The sequence below is a fragment of the Hibiscus syriacus genome, unplaced genomic scaffold (assembly GCF_006381635.1).
Source record: "Hibiscus syriacus cultivar Baekdansim isolate YM2019G1 unplaced genomic scaffold, ASM638163v2 tig00111105_pilon, whole genome shotgun sequence".
Taxonomy (NCBI): Eukaryota; Viridiplantae; Streptophyta; class Magnoliopsida; order Malvales; family Malvaceae; genus Hibiscus; species Hibiscus syriacus.
In genome coordinates, this window is record NW_024062987.1 from 812,885 (window position 1) to 837,071 (window position 24,187).

The 24,187-nt window shown below is 34.8% G+C and overlaps 3 pseudogenes; all 3 read right to left on the reverse strand.

Moving 5' to 3' along the window:
* Positions 1-249: 249 nt before the first annotated feature.
* LOC120154070 lies at positions 250-6,615 on the reverse strand (annotated as a pseudogene).
* A 1,750-nt stretch (positions 6,616-8,365) lies between these two features.
* LOC120154071 lies at positions 8,366-11,159 on the reverse strand (annotated as a pseudogene).
* A 1,505-nt stretch (positions 11,160-12,664) lies between these two features.
* On the reverse strand, positions 12,665-14,247 carry LOC120154073 (annotated as a pseudogene).
* Positions 14,248-24,187: the final 9,940 nt, after the last annotated feature.

Consider the following 24,187-nt stretch of genomic DNA (forward strand, 5'->3'; position numbering starts at 1 on the left):
CTCGACGTTTCCCGGTATTGATATAACGCATCCTTTGCCACAAGATTGTTCGACATTTTTTTGTATAACATGAAGTACTGGAAAGGTCTGAAAAAAATGATAAAAAATATGAAGGAGCAGTTTCAATTAATACGGGATTCTGATTGCTCAGAGAGGCCTTTCAATTACACCTCAGTTCCCAAAATATATTAGAAGAAAATAGTGTGATTCATCAGATGCAATCCCCCCATAAGCTAACATAATGAAATGGAACAGTTTCATATATAATATACGAAATTAAAACAAGGAAAGAAGTTTCCAATTCCACTCCAAAGGTTCTGTACATATTCTGATATTCTAACCCACTAAACTACGCTTCCCACTTGGTATTTGGAGAGTGCAAAACAACCAAATCAAAAGGCTGTCCTTTCCACTACACAGTTCCCTTTCCCCCTTTTCTAATTAACCCTTCACAGATTCAGAGCCTATTTGACTGTTACTCCCTGCAGGTGAGTTGGATCCATTGTCGGGCACAGAACGCTTGGAGAAATCCATCAAAAGCTTTCTCTGTCCTTCGTTGGTGTGAGGAAGACTAGCACGTAGAAGCTCACATGGCATTTCATGACTTATAGCCTCCGAACCAATTGCTTCCGTTGTTGGTGGAGACTGGTTGTGTATTGATTGCATTATCGACTCGAACTTACTCACACAATACTTGGTAAGAAGAGTGAAAAATTCATCAAATGAAGAATGCAAACTAGGCATGCTGCAATTTCCGCAAGGATGACTCAGAACTTGACTGGCTCTTTCAAGAACTGATTTTAAAATGACTGAAGACACCATCCCCAGCAGGGCTTCCAAGTGGCCTAAGTGGTGGCTGCTCTGAGGAACAACAACAGCAACAAGGCAGGCACTTAGTGCATGGATCCATGCCATTGACACACGTAGAAACAGTCTTTGCAAGGTCAATAGTTGTCTCCGCTGCTTCGGATCAGAAGAAAGGCCGCCAAACAAGAACCTCAAGTGAGGAAAATGGTCATGCCACTATTCGAATAAGCTCACTTCCGGGGATGAGAAGTTTTAGGTACCTGGTGACAAGCTTACGGCCCTTTGGAAGAGAGACTATTCTTAAGAACACAATATCATCCTGGGAGCACAGCTAACTGCATGCCCACCTTTGCTAAGAGGATCGACAAGCTGAAGTGATTGTGCCAGACCCTCAAGAAGGATCTGCCGCCTTCGTTTAAGCTGAGCTCCACCATCTTGATACTGTTTAAATTGTATGAGCCTGTCAATATCATCAACATCAAAAAGAAGACCTAGAGCATCTTCAATGGTGATCCTAGCTGCAAGCATAGGTTCCTGCTCCAGAGGCTTCTCAGTTTTCTGTTCAGAACCTCCATCAGCTGAGCCTAAGGAGGATCTACTTCAAGCAGAGGTCGGGCTTACGAATGGTAGGGAGTGGGAGTTTCCCAAGTGCATCAGCATTGAGATGCAAATGCTGCTCTCCACTTTTATGGGATCGAGAATGTGATTCCTTCAGGTGAGATGGGCAAAAAATGTTGAGCCCTGGATCCAGAAGACCTTTTGGTAAGACAAGCTTGGTGGTAATAATCATCTACATAAGGATCATTGCTATGCGTAGAAGAATGCTGCATCTTAAGAATACTCTCTATCTCTTCAGCAGTCATATGCTTGGATCTGAATTGCACTAACTCACCTTTCTGGCTACCAGTATCAGAGCTTGCTGAGAAAAACGCATGCTCTGCTGTTCTTTGTGATGTTTTGTCCGTTGCAATCATTTTATGTGATTGAGGATGGGCATTATAAAGCTGAGATTGCAATGAAGCAAGATGTGCCAAAGATGGTTGAATTGAATGGTGCAGCATGTGCTGTTGCAACTGATGTTGGGTGACATAACTGTGGGGATATGAAGCCATTTTGAGGTATTGATGTTGCACATATGATGCAAAAGACCAGCATGATCTCATGTAAAAGACCAGAGTGATTAAACCCAATGATTTTGTGACTGCTACTAAAAGATTGTAAAAGACCAGAGTGATTAACCCAATGATTTTGTGACCTGCTACTAAAAGATAGGCCTGGAGATGTTAGCTGGGGTACATTGCCATCATAACGCAATCCACGAGACAGACCAGCCAGACCGGGACTAGAGTTGGACAATGGAGAGAGACTTGATGTCAAGAAGGGTTGCTGAGATCCACTAGCAAGAGCAGGAATTTTTAGGTGGACAGGTAAAGGCTGCTCGCATCTGATACCAGGAGGGGGGAAAGACGTGAAGGTTGATTTGGATCCAACAATTGGTTCACTCGAAAAGTGTTGTGGCTGTGGTTGCTGCTGGGGATATGTGGAAGTTCTATACAAAGGCTTCAATTCAGGAACAGGTGCTGAAGAGAGATGTGGCTGTGAGGACCATCTCTTAACGTCTTGAGCATCTTCTGCATCAAACAGATTCTGATCCATCCAGTTTAGGCAGTCTCCATCTTGAGACCAGTCAGCAGCAGATGAACCTGAAGAATGGTTTAACTGTAACATAAGCAATTGAAAGTATAAAAGTTACCAAGCACCACTGAAAAGAATAAACTCCGATGGATTCAATACTCAAGTATTGAGGAGTTTCTAGTTAACAGTTAAATACATTTTACACAAATGACAACCTCTATGTTATTATCTTCAAATAAAAGAACCAGGTTAAAGAAAAAAAGTTGAGATGAAAAATTTAAATAAATGCTATGTGGGGTCATCCATAAAAAGAACCACGTTAAAGAAAAAAGTTCCAACATAAACAGGGCAAGGCTAAATGCAGCACTTCGGAAAGAAAAATTGAGATAAAAAACTTAACTAAATGTACATGATGATCCAATAAAGAAAAAATAACAGATAGAATAGAAGAAAATGATATGATCAATGAAAAGCCTAATACTAATAACCCAAACATATAGTCCTAATTTACAGACAAAACATAAACAGAGACCAAATTCATCAGGAAGTTAGGGCATTATTCCTTAAAAGCATATGCTTCAAAAGTTCACAACATAAGCAGGGCAAGACTAAATGCAGCACTTTAGCGAGAAAGATTGAGAAAATTTTAAACTAAATGTACATGATGATCCAAGAATGAAAAATGAAACAGATAGAAAAGTAGAAAAAGGATATGATCAATGATAGGCCTAATACTAATAACCCAAACATAGTCCTAATTTACAGAAAAAATATGGTTACAAATCAATTAATACCGTACAATAAACAACTTGGAGGCTGATACCATCTTCAGCATTAAAAAATAATGGAGAGATCTCTCGTATACTTGAGAATGCAAGGTACTCAAAATAACCAATGTGAGTATTATTTATGACCACTTAAAAGAAACAAATTGTTTAATGCTTTTATTTCTATAATGAACAGCTGATGATTTTGGTAGAAAGAAACCTGATATTTTGTTTGACTGAAATTGCACGACAACTAGTTTTTCTTACTCTGGTTTATCGTACAATATATTTTCAATGTCACTAAATTATGTGACAAGGCGTGAAGAGTGCTAGCTCTGGAGATTTTCAAACAAATAAGTTGAACAAAAAATATATTGTTTTAAATATCAATGGATATTATTGTTCATCCATTAATATAGATTATAGCTTCAAAATAAGTATGGCTCATATACTCACTTTCCCTTGAAAAAGATCCAGACCTATCACCAATAACTCCCGGATGTCTTGGTCCTGTAACAACTCTATTCAACTGTGAAAGGGGAAAATGTATTAAAATCCAACAAACATGAAGGGCAATATACAATTAAATGAAACAAAAATAGTGGCAAGACGCAAGAGAACACAAGAAAGTATACAAATATATGCATCTGGAGAACTAAAAAATTACATGCAAGCAAAGGTATTCAATCTTCCAACATCATGGCAAAAAAATGATGTGCAATCCAATCTTTAGAAATGGGGAAAAAATGAAAAATGACACCTTATTTAAAACACAGATTATGCACTCCCTCTCCCTTCATACATGGAGAAAAGAGCTTTAACATCTTAAATCCACATCGTTAGGGAGAGGAAGGATTCCTTTTAAGTAGTCATGGGAACAGATCCAGCAGTTAGAAGGATCTCTGGCTCAAAAGGAAAAGATCGTCGGATTATGAGCCTAGTTGGGATTTCAGTCCTACTAAACCTCTTTATTATTCATATTATAAAAATTATATATTCATACTGATAATTTGATATTTTGCGCATATTAAAGAAACATTCTTATACTGTGATAGACAGAGACAAAAATATGAATATCCAGTTATTTTCCTTCATAAACAATAAAAAAAGCTGAAAATCCTTGGCACATTGAAGATCTAGTTTGTAGCACCCTTTAAGCTTTCAGATAGTACAAATTGAAAGCCAAAAGCATAATCTCCAACAAGGGAAATGGAGTTCAATGAATATATATATATATATATATATATATAATCACCAGCCTATGCATTAGAAACATCTAGAACCCAATTGATCAGCACAAGGATGACAATTGTAACAAATGTTATGCATTAATTTGCTCTACTTGCTTCAATTTTGGGTTTTACTTCTATTTCAGCTCTTAGTTTACCATCATAACTTCTATTATTTGCTTTTTATCAATCTCTCCCGCACTATCTTATAGTACAAACCAGTACAAGGCTGCTAGAAACTCAAGAAACAAGGATATCAAACCTTACTAAGATTGATATTCAATCACTCTGTAACATTTACAAATGAAAAACTGACCTTAGCAAAAGTAGTAGACAAATCATCCATGTCAGACAAAGATCCTGAACCTGGAACCTGAAAATTGAATAACAGAAAAATAGAGCTGAAATACTCGTATTTCAAAATCCAGATATACGTAAAGTTGAAACCAAGATTTTGTTTAGTACATGACTGATTATTATATATAGGTCAAATGATGGGCAGCATTATCAAAAAGTAAAAGTTAGTAGAAAATTAAAATCAATGTGCACAACTGCAGCAAAATAATTGGCACAAATTCCTTCAAAACATGAACAGAAATGGAACAGAAAGCCAATATAATAACTCCTTCACCTGACACACAATAATAACAGAGGAATAGATCTTTATTTTACAAGCACATCTTTCCTTTGGATATCCCTTGTCAACAATTAAGGCAACTAGTTCTTCTATCATATAGTATTCTTAATTTCAAAAAAAAAAAAAAAACTTATAGGGTGCATAGGAATACATATCGTAGGACATAAATATCAATAATAAAACATTTTCATGCATGTTAACACTTCAAATTGGTAACAGCTTTGCAAAAGGGAAACTTCAAATGGATGGAGAAAGCAACTAATTTCCAAATCAAAACCTCTCTCACTTGGGAAAAAAAATTGAACCACTAGTCAACTGCAGAACCATTGAAAGTTCAAATAGTCTGACTACATTCCATAAGTATCAGTCTTTTATCCAATTGGCAAACATATTCTTCTTATTAAGCTTTGTAAAACTTTAATTTCCAAAACAACCAGGGAAATTTTAAATTTAAAGTCACAAAGTATGCTATTAAGAACGCAATTTTAGTTCAACTTCGACACATGTTAAACAAGATATACTACACCTCAAGTGACAAGTACAAAAACTGAAGGCCAAAAAACTAGATGACAAAGTTTAAGTGAAACAAAATCAAACGAAAACAACGTTTTAAGCTCATAAAAAGGATTATCATATCACGAAAAGAAAAGGAAGCAGCTTCAACAAAGAAAATCTGAGCGATTAGGACGAAAGAAACTAACTTAAATTCGTCACACAATGCATAACCAAAGGAATGAAATCTCACCTCCCCTCTATCAAACAAATGATACTCGTCATCTTCAACGGATGCAAACACAGGAGAATCCTCTTCACCATCTTCTAGACCCCCCAAGTCCACTTCTTTCATAGCATCGTGACCAAAAAATGCGTACTGGGATGCATCAAAAAGCGCATTATCTGAAAAAACACGTGCTAATTAGCCATTAAACAATACCCTAAACCGATCAATCAATAAGATTTATCTCAGCAAACCATCAAACTGCAGGAAACAAGAAAAGGAATCAAAACCTCGAAGAACAAACCCTAGAATTAAGGTTAACTAAAAGGCGAAAGAATGATAAAGAAACATCAGTAATCTATAAAATACAATAAATAAAATGTTTGCTAGCTGAGAAAATGAAGTAAAGATTCAATCTTTTCAAGGAAGTTAGTTTTCTTCCGTATCTCAGCGAAAACCTAAATTGAAAAGAAAGACTAAACATATGAAAGAATTAAAACCCAAAAAAAATAAAAGACCTGAGGAAGCTTGAGAGAAGTTGTTGGGAAGTTTGCCATCGGATCTCTCCATAATTACAAAAACCAGCCTAGAAAAAAAAACCCAGAAACAGCAGTAACAGAGGAAGAAGAAGAAGAAGGAGGAAATTAGAGTTAGAAAATAATATTTGGGGATTTCGTTTTCGAATTAAGTCGCAGAGATGACTGGCAAGCGCTGTAATAAAGCAGGATTAAGAGGGTTTTTATTAAGGGATGGTAGGAGTAAACAACGAAATCTCGCTCTGTCTCTGAGAGAGACGGAGGAGAACAGGGAAGATGGATGGAAAAAGTTTGCTTTTGCTTCTGGTTTTTGTATTCCTTTTAAATAGGACATAGTACACAAATAGGCCGATTATAGGGTGTAGTTTGTTAATTATCTCAATTATTTAAATTATAAAATAATTTTAAATTATTGGATGTTTGTTTTGTTGAATTTTTTTATTATTAAAAATTATAAAATATCATTTAATTATTTATATTTTAAATTTATAAAATTTTGTTAAAATTTAATTGTGTTTATATTATATCATCGAATTAATGCTTAAAAACAATTATGGTGTTAGTATATATTATTAAAATATAATTTTACTATATACTAGTTAATATGTTAATATATAATTCAGATGACTGTCAATTTTTTTTATGGAAATAATAAGTTTAAAACATATAAATGATTGAAAATAATTTTATAACTTTTAATAGTTATGATACTTAAAATACAAAACTATTAGTCAATTGATCATTTTATAACCTTTAATATTCGTGAGATTTAACAAATCAATATTATATAGTAAATAGATTATTTATGTAATTAAAATAAAGAGTAAAATATATTTGAAGTCACTTGATTGTAAATTTAATGATAAATAAGTCATTTTATTAAAAAAAGTTATAAACAAGTCAATTAAAATATTATTATAAAAATATAATTTCTTCATAAATTATTTTTTTTTTGATATAATAATAATTTAATAATTTATTATTAATTTATGATAGAATGCAACTATCAAACTACTGCTTTGATTTGACTTACTCGTTTCATTTGATAGTACAATAAAAAATGATTAAATTTACTATTAAAATTTTAAACTTGAGAGTTAAAATTACCGTGCCTATAATTTAAGCAGATTAATTATTTGATTCAATAGGTCACCCAAATATTAATTTGCAATCTATAATATTTTTTATAGTGTAAGGTAAACTTGTCACACGCACATAGCGATTTTATTCATGTATTAGTTTTTAAAGGACTTAGGACCAAAAGTCTCTTGAGATCTAATTGTTTAATATATTTATCTTAACTTGTCATGTTCACATGACGAGAAACTTTAAAATATATTAATTTTTTACTTAAAATAATATATGATAATTATAAATTTAATGTTTTTAATTGTGAAACTAGTCATGTGGGCGTGAGGAATCTCATTTAATTTTAAAAATTATAGATGTTAATTGAACGTTGGACAATGGGTAAAATTTTAATTTCTATTGAAACTCTTCATGTAAGGGTGGCAAGTTTCATAAGACTTTTACTAATTAGAAATTATTTCATTTATTTTGTAAATATTGTCATGTTCATATCATTTAAAATAATCATGTTCATCATTTAAAATTTATTCATATTCATATTATTTACTCGTCAATAATGAATTTTTTTGTATAGATAAATATTTTTATATTCATATCATTTGAAAAAAAAATCCTTAAATAATAATTAAAAATAAATATTAAATTTTGATGAATTTAATAATTTCATTTATTTTATAAACATCTTATTACAAAGTAATAATTAAAATTTATCTTACTAAATACAATCACTAATAATAATAATAAAATTATTTATATATTTTTAATTCTTGAAGATGTCGAGAAATGGTTGAATGATAATGAAATGGGCTTGGTGATTTTTTGTGGCTATCCGCCTTCATCATGTTTTACGTTTGCTTCTTGTTGAATTGGTGAAGTGTACATCAGTCCACCACTTTGATTTTCACTTTCTGGTGATAATGATAAAGTTTATAAGGTATTTGACGTCATTAACTGAAAATGCACACAAAAATCATTAGATTCTTTGTAATACCCCGAATCATGGATAAGTAGTTTTGGTAAACCCGATACCCATAAGTTGAGTCAATTAGATTTCCCATAGCAGTCTGAACTAGTTTATGAGAGTATTGGGCCTGAGTCTGACCCAAGAGCATAAAATAAGTGATGGTTTTATTTGGAGAAAAAAGGTGAGGACCAAAAGTGTAGTTTACCCATAGCTTGGTTTAAAGGATAAAAGCCCCTTAAACCAACAATTTTTCACGTGAAACTCCAAAGCTCTCCCAATTATCTTCATTTTCTCTCTTCTTCCTCTCAATAGTAAGAAAAAAGAGCAAGCTTTAAGGAATCCTAAGTTTAGTTTTAGCAACCAAGGTAAGAACCTTAATACTTAGCCCTCAAGCTTTAATTCAAGCCTTAATTCTCTAGTTTTGGTTAAGATTTCAAAAATGAGTTTTTATGGAATCGAAAGGAATAAAAGGATTCAAGCTAGCTTTAGTAAATTTGAGTTGTCTAAAGTGTTTCTAACTCAGTTTTAAGCCCTAATCAAGTTAGTAACTTCTAGTGTTGTTTCAATACACCATCATTGATTGCTCGTTGTTTAAACATTTTAGATCAAATGTAATGAACAATGTAAGGATCATAATAGTATGTAAATAATGATTATCTTTATTTCGGGAAATTGGGTATACATTTGCTGATAAAAACAACCAAGTGAAAACAGACAAGCCAACACAACGAAAACATGCACACATTATTTTGACAGACAAGGAAGAATCATTGTTATCTTGGCCTTTTTGAACTTGTGTAGCTGGGAGGCTATACAAAGACTTCAATTGCCTGCTTATCACTTGCTCTTGTTAGAGCAAGCTGGAGATCCAAGTCATCTGACCACCACTGCTCCAATCCGTGAGCCTCAAGAAACTTTGTTTCCCTTTCGACATCACAAACAATTTCGCCCCGACTTGTCCGTTTGAAGGTCCAACATTCTCCTTGTCTGCATCGTTTCCCACTGTTCCATCAGGATCCGTATAGTAGCAGCAGATATAATCGCTGTTATTCACATACAAGTGAGGCACCCATTGTTTCAATCCGACAGAAGCCTTGTCACCATAAATATGGCCTAACCAATTCTTTAGGCCCAAAGGGTTATCCTCGATTCCTTCATCACTGCTGGCCTGAGGTTCACTGCTTGAAGGAAGCATCGACTTGAGTCTCTTCCAGGCAGACCCCGCCTTTTCTCCGATATTTCTTAAACTCATAGCTAGAGAAATAGAGGGCGGGTTAAACAAATGAGCATCCACATAAATGCCTTCTTTAGCCAATGCTTTTCCCACTTGTAAAGCAAAACCAGCCCCCAAGGAATGGCCTGCAATACATACATTGCTACTTCCATACCTTTCAGCTACCGCTTTTAAGGCCTCAAATGCTCCTCTAAACCTCACAGAACCTTTCAAGCTTTCCCAAGCTAGAAAGCGGAGATCATCCTCAATATCCCTTCTGATAGTTGGACCTTTAAGTAAAGTCCCTCGGAGCACTAAAACAGCCTTTGGTGCTCCACTGGGTCTAATGAGGACAAAGTCGGCCAGCGCAGCCGATTGATCCCATTCTAATACTGCTCCAAATATAGATTCATCCCTTTCATCAATCAAAGTATCGGTCAACTTGTATTTGAAGGTCATCCACCACTTTGGAGCAAGAGCATTTTCATATGTTCTGTTCTCTGTCTGTCCAATTCGAGCAAATACCGCTTGTATGAAAATGCGATTACAGATCTTTTATAGTTTGCATCTTTCCTGCAATTGTGAATCATTCATTAGACTGACTGGTGGAGAGATCCAAAGTTCTGTTTTTAAGGAAAGAATGATCAAAAATTATAATTCAGTATCATAATTATATTGTATTCCCAAATAACTATAATTATTATAGTAACTCCTAGTTTTTTTACGGGTCAAGCATAAAATCCTTAGATTTGAAGCCTCGTGATCAACTATACCTCAAATTTTGAATAACCCTTTCCTAACTTTGAACTGTTCTTGAAAAATTCGAAGCACTGACTCAAAAACTTTGCATCCAAATCCAGTATTGTATGTATTTGAGATCATTCTTTAATCAAGAATGACTTAAGAGATCTTCTCTGCTCATAAAGGCTCAATTTTCCCAAAGGAATCTTCTACCATCATTAAAACACAAGAACCTAGTTGACTGATCAAACAAATATGAAAAACACAAAGATTTGGAGCAAAAAAGGAAATGGGTATCTTATATCAAGCGTTAAACTTCATTTTATCTACCGAATTTGCTTGTTAGCAAATGACCAAACAAAGCTTTGGAGCAAAAAGTGGAAATGTGTATCTTAAATAAGCATTTAAACTTGAGAAGAGCGATGAAATTACAGACCAACTAGAGTTGATGAGGTCTCTCCAATTAGGTCTAGCCACATTACGAGGTCCAGACACGTGAAATGCATACGGGTGTGCTTCTTCTTTTTCTTTATCCTTTTCTTCTTGTTCTTCCACCACCGCCACTGCTCCTCCTCCCATTTCCTGCACCACCATCACCTCCTTTGTTATCTTCTCCTCTGCCCCACGCTTCGCCGCCATTGATCCCAAACAAAGACTTCCAAGTAATACAAACTAAACCTATTGCTTCTTCTTCCTGGTTTCCTTCTTGTTATAGATCAGCTTGAATTCTTTTGCATGCCTGAGAACAAGAAAGAGAAAGCTTCTGCTATGGGGTTCTCTTTTGTTTCTTTGGTTGGTCGTGTGAAGCCTTTCGCTTGGTATCCGAAGGGTTATAATAATAACAATTTTAAAAATTAAAGAAGAGTTAAGTATTTGAACGCCTGGATTTGTAGAATCTATAACGGTCATATTTCTTTCGTGATGTCGGTTTTCACTTGAATGGACTATAATGACCTTATACCTTCGACTTACGAAGGTTGATGAGGTTATTTTTGACATTTTATTACTCTTTGGATTACAGTTGGATAATAATTAATTAGTGGACCAAGGAGGCATGGAAGGTCCATAATCCTCTAATAATAATAAACCAGCTATAATCTATTCTTGTCGGGAAAAAAGAAAGATATATAGATATTATGCTGAATCCGGTTCGATTAAAAAAATTGACCGGTTCGATGGAGTCTCCAAAAGATATTTTTATTTGACTTTATAAGATATAATATTAAAATTAACTTTGCATATTTATTAAAATAATGTTTTAATGTATATTATTTTTTAATATTTTGGTCTTAATGTTTTATTTTTGTGATAAAATTCTCTCAAATAGAAATATTTAATTAACAAATGACAAACACACAAATTTTTTATTTTAAAATAAATTTATAGGATTAAAATGATTATTTAATTAAAATTTATGAAATTAAAATCGTTTTAATAAATAGTAAAGAATTAATTTTATTTTATAATCAAATCGATTTTATTGATTAAATTAAAATTAAAATTTTATTTTGTTTAACATGAAATTCCGTGAAACCGATGAAAATATCTTGCGACACCAGGCATAGGAGGGATAGCACCACGCATTAGGTAAGGGCTCTCATACGAACATGTGGAGGACATGACTAGTGGACAAACCGAAACTTGAAAGCTCCGCAATTGGCAACTCCAATCAAAAAATACAATCTTGCTCTCAGCATTGGCAGAAACTAGAATGAAACCTCTGCTTCCCACAACCATCAAACAATAAAATTTTGCAACACATAAAATTTTGCCATGACTTTCTATTTCATGGCCACTTCTCTCAATTCCACCCCATGCTCTTATTCTAATACCTTCTTCCTCATTTCTTCACCCAAAGCATAAACACCCTTCTTCTTCTTGCAGTAAAACGTTTGCTCAATCAGAAGGAAAAGAAGGTGGACTCAAAGAGGAAGACCCTCCTGCTGTCTCTGGTATCATACTTCTTTCCTTCTTTGACTTAGTTGAAAGTTCCGCTCTGCTGCAGATGGTATGCCAATCTTATCCTCGCAAATCCAAATTATTATTTACATTTCTTTCTCAGACAAAGACCTAGATTTCACTATTGAAGAACAATACAATTTGCAAGGTTGTTAACATTTGTTTCTTACATGTATCCTGGTCAGGATATGAGAGTGATGGTGGGTCTGGGAAACTCACGATTCGTGAGCATCTCGCTCGATTAGTTGGGGACAGAGACGATGATTTTAGTATTCCATTAGGCAAGAACTTGAAGAAGGTTAGTCCAAGGTTTCTAACCATCTCGCATAAGAGAAATATCAAGAGACAGGCTTAATTGAATGAAGTTTCTCAGACGAATGATTCGGTTTTCTTCGCAACAATTGGAGCATTCGTACTTGTTCCGCCATTTTGCTCCAAAATGCACACTGCAGTTCCCAGCAGCCAGTGTGCAAAAACAGGCACTTCTTCCCTTGCATCCCCTGCAGAAAACAAAGCCCTTTGTGTCGTAAAACCGAGTAATTCAATCATCGTTAATTCGATATTGTGTTATTGGTGAACAAGTAAACCGAAAACGAGATCGTTGAATTCAGTTACCTCCAGGGACGTAAAACTCCAGTCAAGGCTTTAACCATGATACCATATAAAGCTACCCTAGTCTTGATGATGATTGTTGAAGGCATTATTGAAGTTTTCTATTGACATTACTGCTGCTGTTGCAAGAAGTACAGAAAGCATCTGCCATCAACAAATCACAATGAAACATACTGGCTAAACAGTCATGCACTAAAACTATCAGAATTAATAATAGAACTTTTTGCTCGATAATTATGTCCGACGCATATTAAAAAACGAGTTTAAGATATGATATGTTCAGATCAGGATAATACAATTTTAATGTGCCCTCACTTTAGTCTTAAGACTTGTCTTCAGCTTCTGATCTGGATATATCAATGCAAACCCCACACAAGGTTCATTACAACAGCATCACATTGGCCTTTTCTTGCCTCTCAAGAATCCATGATAATCTCCTTTATCAAGTTGAAGGTAAAATAATTTCGAGAGGGGTATGATTTAATTACGTAGTGTAACTTTTTTTTTTAATTTTACATTAATTTAGAACTATTAGATGAGTGAAAGTATACTTTTTTTTATTTTACATTAATTTAGAACTATTGGATGAGTGAAAGTAAATTGAAGAAGTTGAAAATGAGAAGACATTTACGAAAAGAAAGAAGAAGAAAATAATTCAAATCATCAATTTATACTTATTTATGATCCTAAATCAATAGAACTCTTTAGAACATGACATTTAAAAATAAATGTCCATTGCAATCATTTTGTAACTCTGTAGAGATACCATTAGGAAAGTGAAAGGAACAAAAATTATAACCTATACATAAAGGCTCTTAATTATGGTTAAATTGGGGAACACTAATTGTTGGGAAAGCATCATGCATTAAAGAAACAGTTAAAATAAAGATAAGATTGAACTTGCCTGTGAACTGCATGAACAAGGAAATAATTGAAGTCTTCTTCACATTCTTCTCTATTGACATTCGGATAGCAAGTATTCAATAGGCAATAGAAAGCCATTGATGCCCAAAGTAGGAATCCATGCAGTGTAATCTCGAACATCAGTTTATGACTCACCTGTTTATAAGAACCAAAACCAGGAAAAAAAACATAGACTGTAATGGAAAACAATGTAACCCCTTCAAACATAGCAGCTGAGGACATGAATTCCAGTACCTTTTGAATGTTTGATTATTGATCGTATCGGTGCCGAGGATTTCTTGTGATCTTCATCAATGAGCTTACAAATGGTGGAATAATATGATTATAAGACATACACACATGGTAAAAGAAACCAGTGTCCCTGCTAGAACTTGCATTGTTCTTCAACTAGTGAAAGATAAAACACAGGAGAGCTGAAAGGCTCTTGAAAGCTCAAAAATTGCAGTTTCTGAGAGGATTGTAAGTTGGTGTTAAAGCTGCAATAACAAGGGTTGTGAATGATGATATTATGAGATGACAGGCTCAGCAGCAGCGGCAGTTGAACCAGGGACCGGCACACTCAAATGTGTAGACTCAGTTCTTTTTCAGAGAATCATCAATACTTTTCCTATATACATAAGCACCCACCTCAAAGTTTAAAAAAATGAATAAGATTACATATTCTTTTTGGAATAATTTCAAAAAAAGCTGATGTTTATCCTTCTAGTTGAAAACAATACATACATTGTAGATGAGTGGGATGTTTTGAATATAATATACATGCAATTCAAGTTGCATATATTGCAGCATGGAGGTGGATTGTTTTGGGCAAAAGATCTAGTGATTGGTGTGATCTAAAACCGGTACGGGTGCAAAATTTTATGTTAATAGATTAACGTATAAAAATAAATTCAAAGGAGAAAGTGGTGGGGGGAATGGGAATAGATGGCAAGTTCAACCACGTGGGGTTCGTTTTTTTTTTCTTGCAGACCAACTTTTGCGGGCTGTTGCTGCAGATTGTGGAATTTAAGGGGAAAATGGCAGGCTACACTATCCTTCGCTTCCCACTACTTGGAATGCATCAAATAGTTCATGATATAAATTTTAACTGTTGCACCAACTCCGAAGAGTATATACACAGCAGGGTTAACATGTTCAACAACTTGGTTTACTTAAAAAATTGGCTAAACAATACGTTTAGTCACTTAGTTTGTAGTGCATTTATGTTTTAGCCACTAAATTGTAAAATTTTCAATTTTTGTCACCGACATTTTCAACTTTGATATTTTTAATCACTCTATCTTTAATTCTTTAGTATTACAAATTTACAATGGCATGACATTTTTTTAATTGTTTTTGTACAATCTTAAAACTTCCTCCTAACCACCATTAACTATCAATTGCGGGCAAAATTGACCCAATAGGTCAGGCGGGTAAAAAAATTGACTCATTAGACGAATTCTAAAAATAATTTGGGATCTAGGACATTTACTACAGTGACTTAGAACTCATCATTTCAACGTGACGAGTTTCAATAAAATATATTTTTTTATTAAAACTTGTCCCCTAGGATGGCAGACATATACAATTTCGTGGATTTTACACTGTACATGTTCCAATTGAGGTTGGGATGGGTATAATGGGTTTGGACCCTACTTGCCCCACATACGTTTGCCCCACATCCGCCCACCCACTAACTACCCACCATATAAATTTTGGACCATTATGAATTTAGTATAATTTTATAGACTATTCTGTAAATCTTAAGATTTTATTGGACATGACTTGTAATTTAATAAGATATTAGGGTATAAATATTTTTAGAATTGAAGATCATCGTTTCTTCTATCTCAAATTGGCAGGTATGAGTAGATACAAATGGATACGAGATGTGTGGTGACTATCTAGTTGGGTAGTGGGTGTGGGGATGAATATTAGAATGTATACGCATAGACGAGTGTGGATTTAAAAAATTTATCCTTCGTGGGTGGTGGATAGATGATGAATACAAAAACATTAGGTGAGTATGGGATGGAGGAAGAGGTATCTGCACCCGCCCTGCCATTTGCCATCCCTAGTCACCCTGACGTAAACAATTCTAATAAAAATATTATATTTAGGCATAATGCAACAAAATAACTCTAACGTTTGACAATATTGTCAAACTTGGCCGTGTTGTTTTTTTTTTTACACATTTGACCACTAAAAGTTTCATTTTGGATAAAAAAACACCCAAAATGTTGACCAACGTTTGATGCTGACCAAGCACGTACATGTGGATAAGATGTTGACGTGGTTTGTTCTCATGGTAAATACTGGCGTTCCCCTTTCCTAATTTAATAAAAAAAACTCATATGCCACATGGTAATATCTGATTGGTTGTAATTAATTTAATAAAAATGATTATTAATTAATTTACAAAAAAATTATTGATGTGGCATCACACGTGGACAAGCCACGTCATCATCTCCGTCCACATGTACGTGTTTGGTCAACATCAGGCGTTGAACGTAAGTTGACTAATGATTTCCATCCATCAAATGTGTTTTTTTGACCCAAAATGAAACGTTAAGTGATCAAATGTGTAAAAAAAACAACACAAGTAAGATTGACAATATTGTCAAACATTATGATTATTTTGTTAAATTATACATATATTTTATTAGAACTTGTCACGTTGATGTGATGTATTTGAATAAAAAATATTATTTGGATAAACTCGTCATGTGTATGACGAGTTTACTCTGTATTATAACATTTATCGTAGATCCCAAAATAAAATCCGAACTGCCCTAATAGACTAATTTTTTTACCCGCTTAATTTATTGGGTACATTTTGTCCTCAATTGCGACATAACTCATATCAAAACGTTTCGTTTTCTTGAATGTTTCTCTTTAACCTTTCGAATTAACGGAGGGTATAAACCTGTATACAATATCTAACAATCTGCACTATGTAATGAGGAAAACGGCGTTTATGGTGTTTCAATGAATACTTGTTACAAATTCTCAAAGCAATAAAAAATAATTCAAAAAGGGAAAACTACATGTTTTGGCAATAGAGTTTTTACTCTCTCTCCTATTTCAGTTACCATACTTTATAAAAAAAATAATTTACTCACTGAATTTTATAGACTGATTTTTTTTGTTATTTCACTGTTAAATAATTAACGGTATTATGATATGGTTGTATTTTAATCAAAACGACGTTTTAACGTAAGTTGTTATGTCATAACATTGTTTAAATTAATCTATAAAATTCAACGAATAAATTAAAAAATTAAAATATAATAAATTAAATAAGGGGTAGAATAAGTTTACTTGCAAAAACCGTGTAAGTTTACATCCAACTGTCGGCTTATTGTCACAATTTAAAGCTGAAAAATCTTGGGTCGGTAACTCATATCAAAACAGATAGAGATGGACGCTTTAGTTGTTTATCGCCATTGGTGCTGCGGTTAGTAAATCAATATAATTTTTTTTGACTTATTTTTGTTAGTTACATGCATTTCACATTTAAATGATTATATTTCCTGTGCATATTATTTTGTAGATCCGTTCGTTTAATACTTGCATGCGCACAGTTATTATAATTGACGGAGCACATTTGAAAGGTCGATACCTTGGAGTAAACTTATTAGCAGTAGCCATGGATGCTAACAATGGGATACTGCCAATAGCTTACGGGGTTGGTAAATCTGAAACCTCTGATTCATGGACATGATTTATGGGGAATCTTAGGGATTACATAGGTTCTATTAGCAATCTGACAATCATATCCGATAGGACAAACTCAATTGACAACGCTGTTAGAAGGTGTTTCCCAGATGCTTTTCATGGCTTTGTGGTGTTCATTTGTATAGAAATCTAAAATCAAGGTCTGCTGGTATAAAAAATCACAATGGACATACTGGAAGGCTGTAAAAGCTTATCGGGAAGTGGATTTAATAAGCATAAATTGTTTAAGACGTGTTTGCCTCATGTGCTCAAACACTAGAAGATGTCGGTTTGAAAGATGGTCAAGAGTACATCAACTTGGAGCAAGATATGGTTTCATGACGTCTAATAGTGCAGAATCAATCAACGCTCTAAGTCGTCATCCCCAGAAATTACCCATTACTATGTTAATGGAGTTTTTTCGAGCCTCTATTCAACAGTGATACTACAAGAAACCATCGGTATATTTCTTTAAATTCGTAACTTATCATATATTTTACTAAGTATTATTTATTTAAATTTACAGGACATTGGAACGTCATGTTACACCATGGACTGAAAAAAAGATCACTAAACGTGTTGTGAAGTCAACGTCATGGAGAGTTGAACCATGTTCAAACACTTTGTTTGAAGTATTGGATATAACTTAATGAGCTTGTCGATCTAAATGCAAAACGTGTAGTTGTATGAAATGGAAAACATCTGGCATCCGTGTGGTCATGTTATAAAAGTTTCTCTTCATCTAAACCAAGATGATTCAAGCGCATACGCTATAGATGCTACACTCAGAAGTATATCCACAGACTTATGCCGAGATTGTCTACCCTATTCCACTCCTTCTAAGTGGGACATACCGGATGACTTACAAACAGTTTTGCCACCAGTCATGGACAGCAAGCTACCTGACCGACCAAAAAATTATGATCGTATACCGTCTAAGGGTGAAGAGAAGAGGATATCGACATGTAGTCGGTGCAGGAAAGTGGTCCTACAAGGTTGACTGTGGATCACCAGTGCCATCACAATCATCTTTCCTTACCAAATATGAATCATCATCAAAATCCAAAGCTCATATGGTGCCAAGCAAAAGGAAATCAAAATCCCAATCAAAATCAAAATCTCATCACAACCGACTTCACCTTGGGACTTATTAACTTAGGTGATTTTAAATGCAAACTTTGTATTATGTATTTTGTGTGAATGCATACATTTTCAGTTAGACATTCATTAGTAACTTGAGTTTGAACATTGCTATGATCTGTTCAGTTGTTATCACTTATCAGATTGTTGTCTGTATCTTTTTGAAGGTGTTTTCCTTGAATTCGCAACCGAAGTCAAATTCACGTTGCGATTTTTTGTTGCGATTGTTGCGAAGTTAAATTCGCACACGAAATCAAAATCGCAACGCGAATTTGACTTTCGCGTTGCGAATTTGACTATCGCAACGAGAAAATCTCAACGCAAATACACTTCGCGTTGCAAAGTGTACCTTCAACAGTCTTTTTGCCTTCAACATAATGCAGATGAATAAACAAATCAACTTTTCAAATCAACAAGCAAAAAATAATTCTTATTTCCTCAACAATCAACTTTTACAAAGAGAACAATCAATGTAAATCAATTAAACAAGGAAAAAAAGTGTACCCCAGATAGTGTTTATGCACAAATACATCAATTCACGCAGCTCACGTCAAGAAAACCTGCAGAAACCAACATTGCTCAAACAATCTTCTACACATCTAAAACCAACAAACACAAATTATGAATTCTAGGTACTAACTAAACATTTTCAAACCAACAAAGAGTATGTTAACAACACTTGCTCAAATTTACCATGTTTATGCAAACTTTCAGCACGCGGATGCAGTAGGCAACGTCCGCATATATCTCGAGCCATAAAATGCCGAAACCATAAGCCTACTGCACCTCTATCTCTATCTGTGGGAGGGAGAAGATGTTTACTTCCTGTCGTCAAACGCTCTAAGAACATGAATATAGAGGACCACAATCCCCTCTGGCTCCTCCATTTGTTGTGGTGCGGTATCGTCTGATCATTGTAACTTTGAACTTTTTGGCTTCTTGTTTCTAGAATTAGTCCAATATCAATCGTGTCCAAGTATTTCGCCAAATGACGCTCTATCCCTTACAAATAATATCTCTCAAATCAGAGTGGTATAATTCAGCATGCTGTCATATACCAATGTCTTCAGGATGGGAGCTGAAGTCGAGAGAAGCCAAAGACGACGTTCCAAAACAGGGATAAACATCTGCAATCATAAATAATTGCGCACATCAAATAAATTTATGAAAACCTTTAAAATATTCAAAAAACTAATCTTATCGACCTCCCCCACGCAGGATAAAGTTTAGCTTCCATTACCCAAGTATATGAAGCATCTCTCGGATCCTTCAAGAGCTATGTGAAAGACGTCGGATAATAGTCCATCTAGTATTCTTATTTTCCTCAATTTCCTTTTTTAGAAGACGTGACACCCATGTATCAATATGTGTTTTATAAAAAAAAATATATATTAGTGAATTAATAATTTAAAAAAAAATTAATCAAATGCAATATAAGAGATATAAGACTTACCACCATTCGAGATAGCCATTATCTTCAACCCCTAATAAAAACCCTACCAAGACCTATCAAGAAACAAATGCATAACATCGTCAAGTATGCATAGGTCAGAACAACACCCCTTGCTCCGCTCATGTAGATACAAATCAACTGCGGTCTTAGCCCAAAGGGTATTATCCGTAATTATGTCTGGTAGTGTTCCCCTCTCCTGCTGAGGAATGTACTGGCCGGTAACACATACGAAAGCCAACTCGTATCCATCATATCGGGCACGGGAGGGGGTTTATCAATATGTCAACATATGACGCCATGTGAATCGAGCTCTTGAACGGCGTGCGAGACCTCTTGAACGATGACAGAAGCCTCTTAAACGGTGAGAGGGGCCTCTTCAATGATGAGAGGGGCCTCTTGAACGATAGGAGGTGCCTCTTGAACGATGATAGGTGCATCGGGCTTCTTCTTACGGAGTCTTGGAACTAGTGGGGTGAACGGAGACGTAATGGCACGTGCACGTCGATGCGTGAACCCTATCGTGCAAGGAAAACCTGACATAAAGTATCTACCTTATCGGGCCGCTGAAAATAAATTAATACATAAATCAGTAAATAAATAAATAAATAAATAATGTCAAAAAAAGGTTATTTGCATTTATAGTATAGTATTAAACAAATTTACCTCATTACGTATAGTATGAACCTCATTCTACAACGATGAAACAATCTCACGTAGAGCGGTAACCTCATAACGTAAAGTAGATACCTCACCACGTAGCGCAATATTGTCATCTCGTAAAAAATTCATCTCACCACGTAAATACCAAACCTTATCACGCCATGCACCATTGTCTTCATGTAAAGTACCGACCTCATCACGTAACTCCCATAACTCATCCCGTGGAGGTTGAGAACATGGAGATAAATGTCGTGGCCTCTTTGTCGGTCGCCTATCATGAGGTAATGGTGGAGAAGAGGCTCGATGATGTGATGGAATAGGTGATGGTGGAGGTGGAGAAGAGGCTCGATCAGGTGATGGCTCCGGGTGTCGAGCTGTAGAATCAGCCCGATCAGGTGATAGCTCTCAAAGTGGGGGGTGCTCATCATCCGTCCCATCAAAAAACCGCTTACTAGCTTGCCACCAATCAGTGGCAAGCTCAGCCTCTATGGGTGTCAGCCTCTGTAATAGATAGTTGTCCTTCTAACATTATAAAAGCTCAAACAAAGTTAAACGTGTACTAGTAATAACTTGTTTATATATGGTATTATTTGTGTGTTAACTTACATCATTATCGTCGTAATGGGAGTAACTCTTCCCAGTCCAACATGCGGATCCTCTTCCAGGTAATAGCCCTAGGAATATATTGATTTTTTATCGCAAATGTCCGCATGCTGGGGAAAGCCTCAAATATCCAAATCTACAAACAATATATACAAAATTAGTAATGTTAATAATTAATTATAATTTTGGAAACATTATATAGAAATTCTTACCTTAAAGGCCCAAGTAAAGTCTGTCAAAGTGTATTTAGAACCATCGCCCCACAAACTTTTTCGGTCCTCAAAGGCAGACGACAACTTTTTCCAGGTAGCTTTCCATAGATATGAACCCCACGGAAATAGGTTCCATGCATTAGGTCCTCTAACAATATATTAGATAAATGGCATACTAGGACAACATCAAGGTCATCCATCTGAGTAAACCATCTTTACAAATAATCTCTTCAAGCGTCGACGTGTAAACTCGGCTTCGACTTTGCCAGCTCAGGAAAAACCCGAGATAACTATGATGGGCGGGAGATATGACTAGTGTACCGGGTTACATCATCGTGTCCGAAGCCTAGACCAGTGATTAAGCAAAACTCCTCCCTCCAAAACAAGTATACTCGGAGAAAATGAAATCTCTTCATCACACGTTGTATCCTTCGGGTAGATCGTTGCATGGTCGAAGAACAAATGTGTCAACATAGCATCTCCACCCGGATGTGTACTTTCAGCCATGGCCCGAAGCAAGTATCCTCAACAATTTTCTTTGTAGAGGTGTAAGCGTCGACGTAATTTTAGTGGCTATGCTTAATTTATTCCTTAAGGTCAATGCAACCGAAAAAAATTTCTACAAAAATAATAAACATACAAAGTTAGATATACCAAAAACTATAAATTATACACTATAAACATACATGATATTAAACGGTGAAAACAAAGCCAAATATGTTTCAAATTAGCACGGTATTCACCAAGTCATTATTCCATCATAGTTCACAAAACATCAGATGACATTCCAGAAGTAAGCACTTATATAAACATTTAAAAGGACAACATATAGGTTTAGTGCAGGTTCAAGGACAACATAAAGAGTAGTAGTTTATTCTTGAAACTTAAATTTGCAATACTGTGAAGTTAGTATTTGTCTTTGTTTTTTGGTTGAAGTAATGTAATTCATTCAAGTTTCAATTTGCAGAATAAGAGTAGTTTCTGAAACTTAAATTCGCAACACGAAAATGAAAATCACAACGCGAAAATTAAAATCGCAACGCGAAACTAGAAAATCGCAACGCGAAACTAAAATCGCATTGCGATTTTCATTTTCGCGTTGCGATTTTCATTTTCGTGTTACAAATTTAAGTTTCAAAAACTATTCTTCTGCAAATTGAAACTTGAATGAATTGCATTTCTTCAACAAAAAGACAAAACAAAGATAAATACTAACTTCACACGGCAGTATTGGCAGCAACCGAATGAATTTACTAAGCAATCTAAGTGAAATGTTATAGATTATATTGAAATTACCAGTAAATTTATCATCAATATCAGAAAATCTAATAATAATACAACAATTTCAAAAAAAATAAGAGATTAAACTAACTCTCGGTGGTTGATTTTCCATTTATGACCGTGAATGGTTGTGAGGGTTGCTCTGAGAGATGGAGATAGACGGATTTCGCCGGAGATGGGGACGGATTTCGTCGGAGATGTGATTGAATTGTGATTTAGGGTTTTAGGTTATGATTTGCGATAATATTGTTTACATTTGTGTTTCTCAATTAATATTGTGTTTCAAATTCGAAAATAAAATTCACGTTGCTAAAATAAACGCGCTTTGCGAATTTGACTTATGTGTTGCGAATTTGACTTTTGTGTTGCAATTTACAAATTAGCGTTGCGATTTTCCAAATTCGCGTTGTGATTTACATATTCACGTTGCGATTTTGGAAAATCGCAATGCAGTTTACATAATCGCGTTGCGAATTTGAAAATTGGGTTGCGAAATAGGAGTTCGCGTTGCGAATTTATTGGTCATTTTCGCAAATCCAAAAAAAAAGGTTAAAATCGTATATTATAAGACATTTTCGGTCACTGAAGTTATTTTCTCTTAAGAAAATCACCGTACATTTTTTAAGGATATATTATTAGGGTTTCTATGTCTACTAAAAATTAGAGTTTTATATGATACATATATGGATATAGAGTTTCGAAAAAATATTAATATATTTTTTATCAAAAGAATAATACATAATTCTCTTTTATTTCTCGTACTTTTGTTGTTATTCTTCTTTAATTCTCTTTTATATTAAAAAAATAAAGCATAATTCTCAAACTTTCATCAGTTTTAATCATTGTTTTAGTTTGTTTCACACTTTCACCGATTGAATAAACAGTCTCTTTTATGCAGGCGATAACAAACTATAAAGCAATCAATCTGTCTTGTTCAAACAATTGGAAGGTGTTAAAAAGTTTATGGTTAAAACAATTCGTACGTCTAATAATATCAGACTCGATACGATTATATAACGTAAACATTATAAAATTTTAAAAATATCATATAAAACTGGACAAAACATGAATGAACACGATGCAGATGCTAAAATTGTATGGCGTAAAAGGGAATGCATTCAGCCATCGCGTTTTACGTTTGAGTTTGAATTTGGAACATACTTTTCCTTTTTCCCATTTTGCTTTGTTGGAGCGATAAGCATGCTTGAACCTCGAACCTCGACTCTTGACCGCCACCACTTAAATTCCAAGTGGGGGATGTGCCTAAATGCCCGTGCCCACAAGGCAGCCAATGCCCCCTTTGTTTCCTTT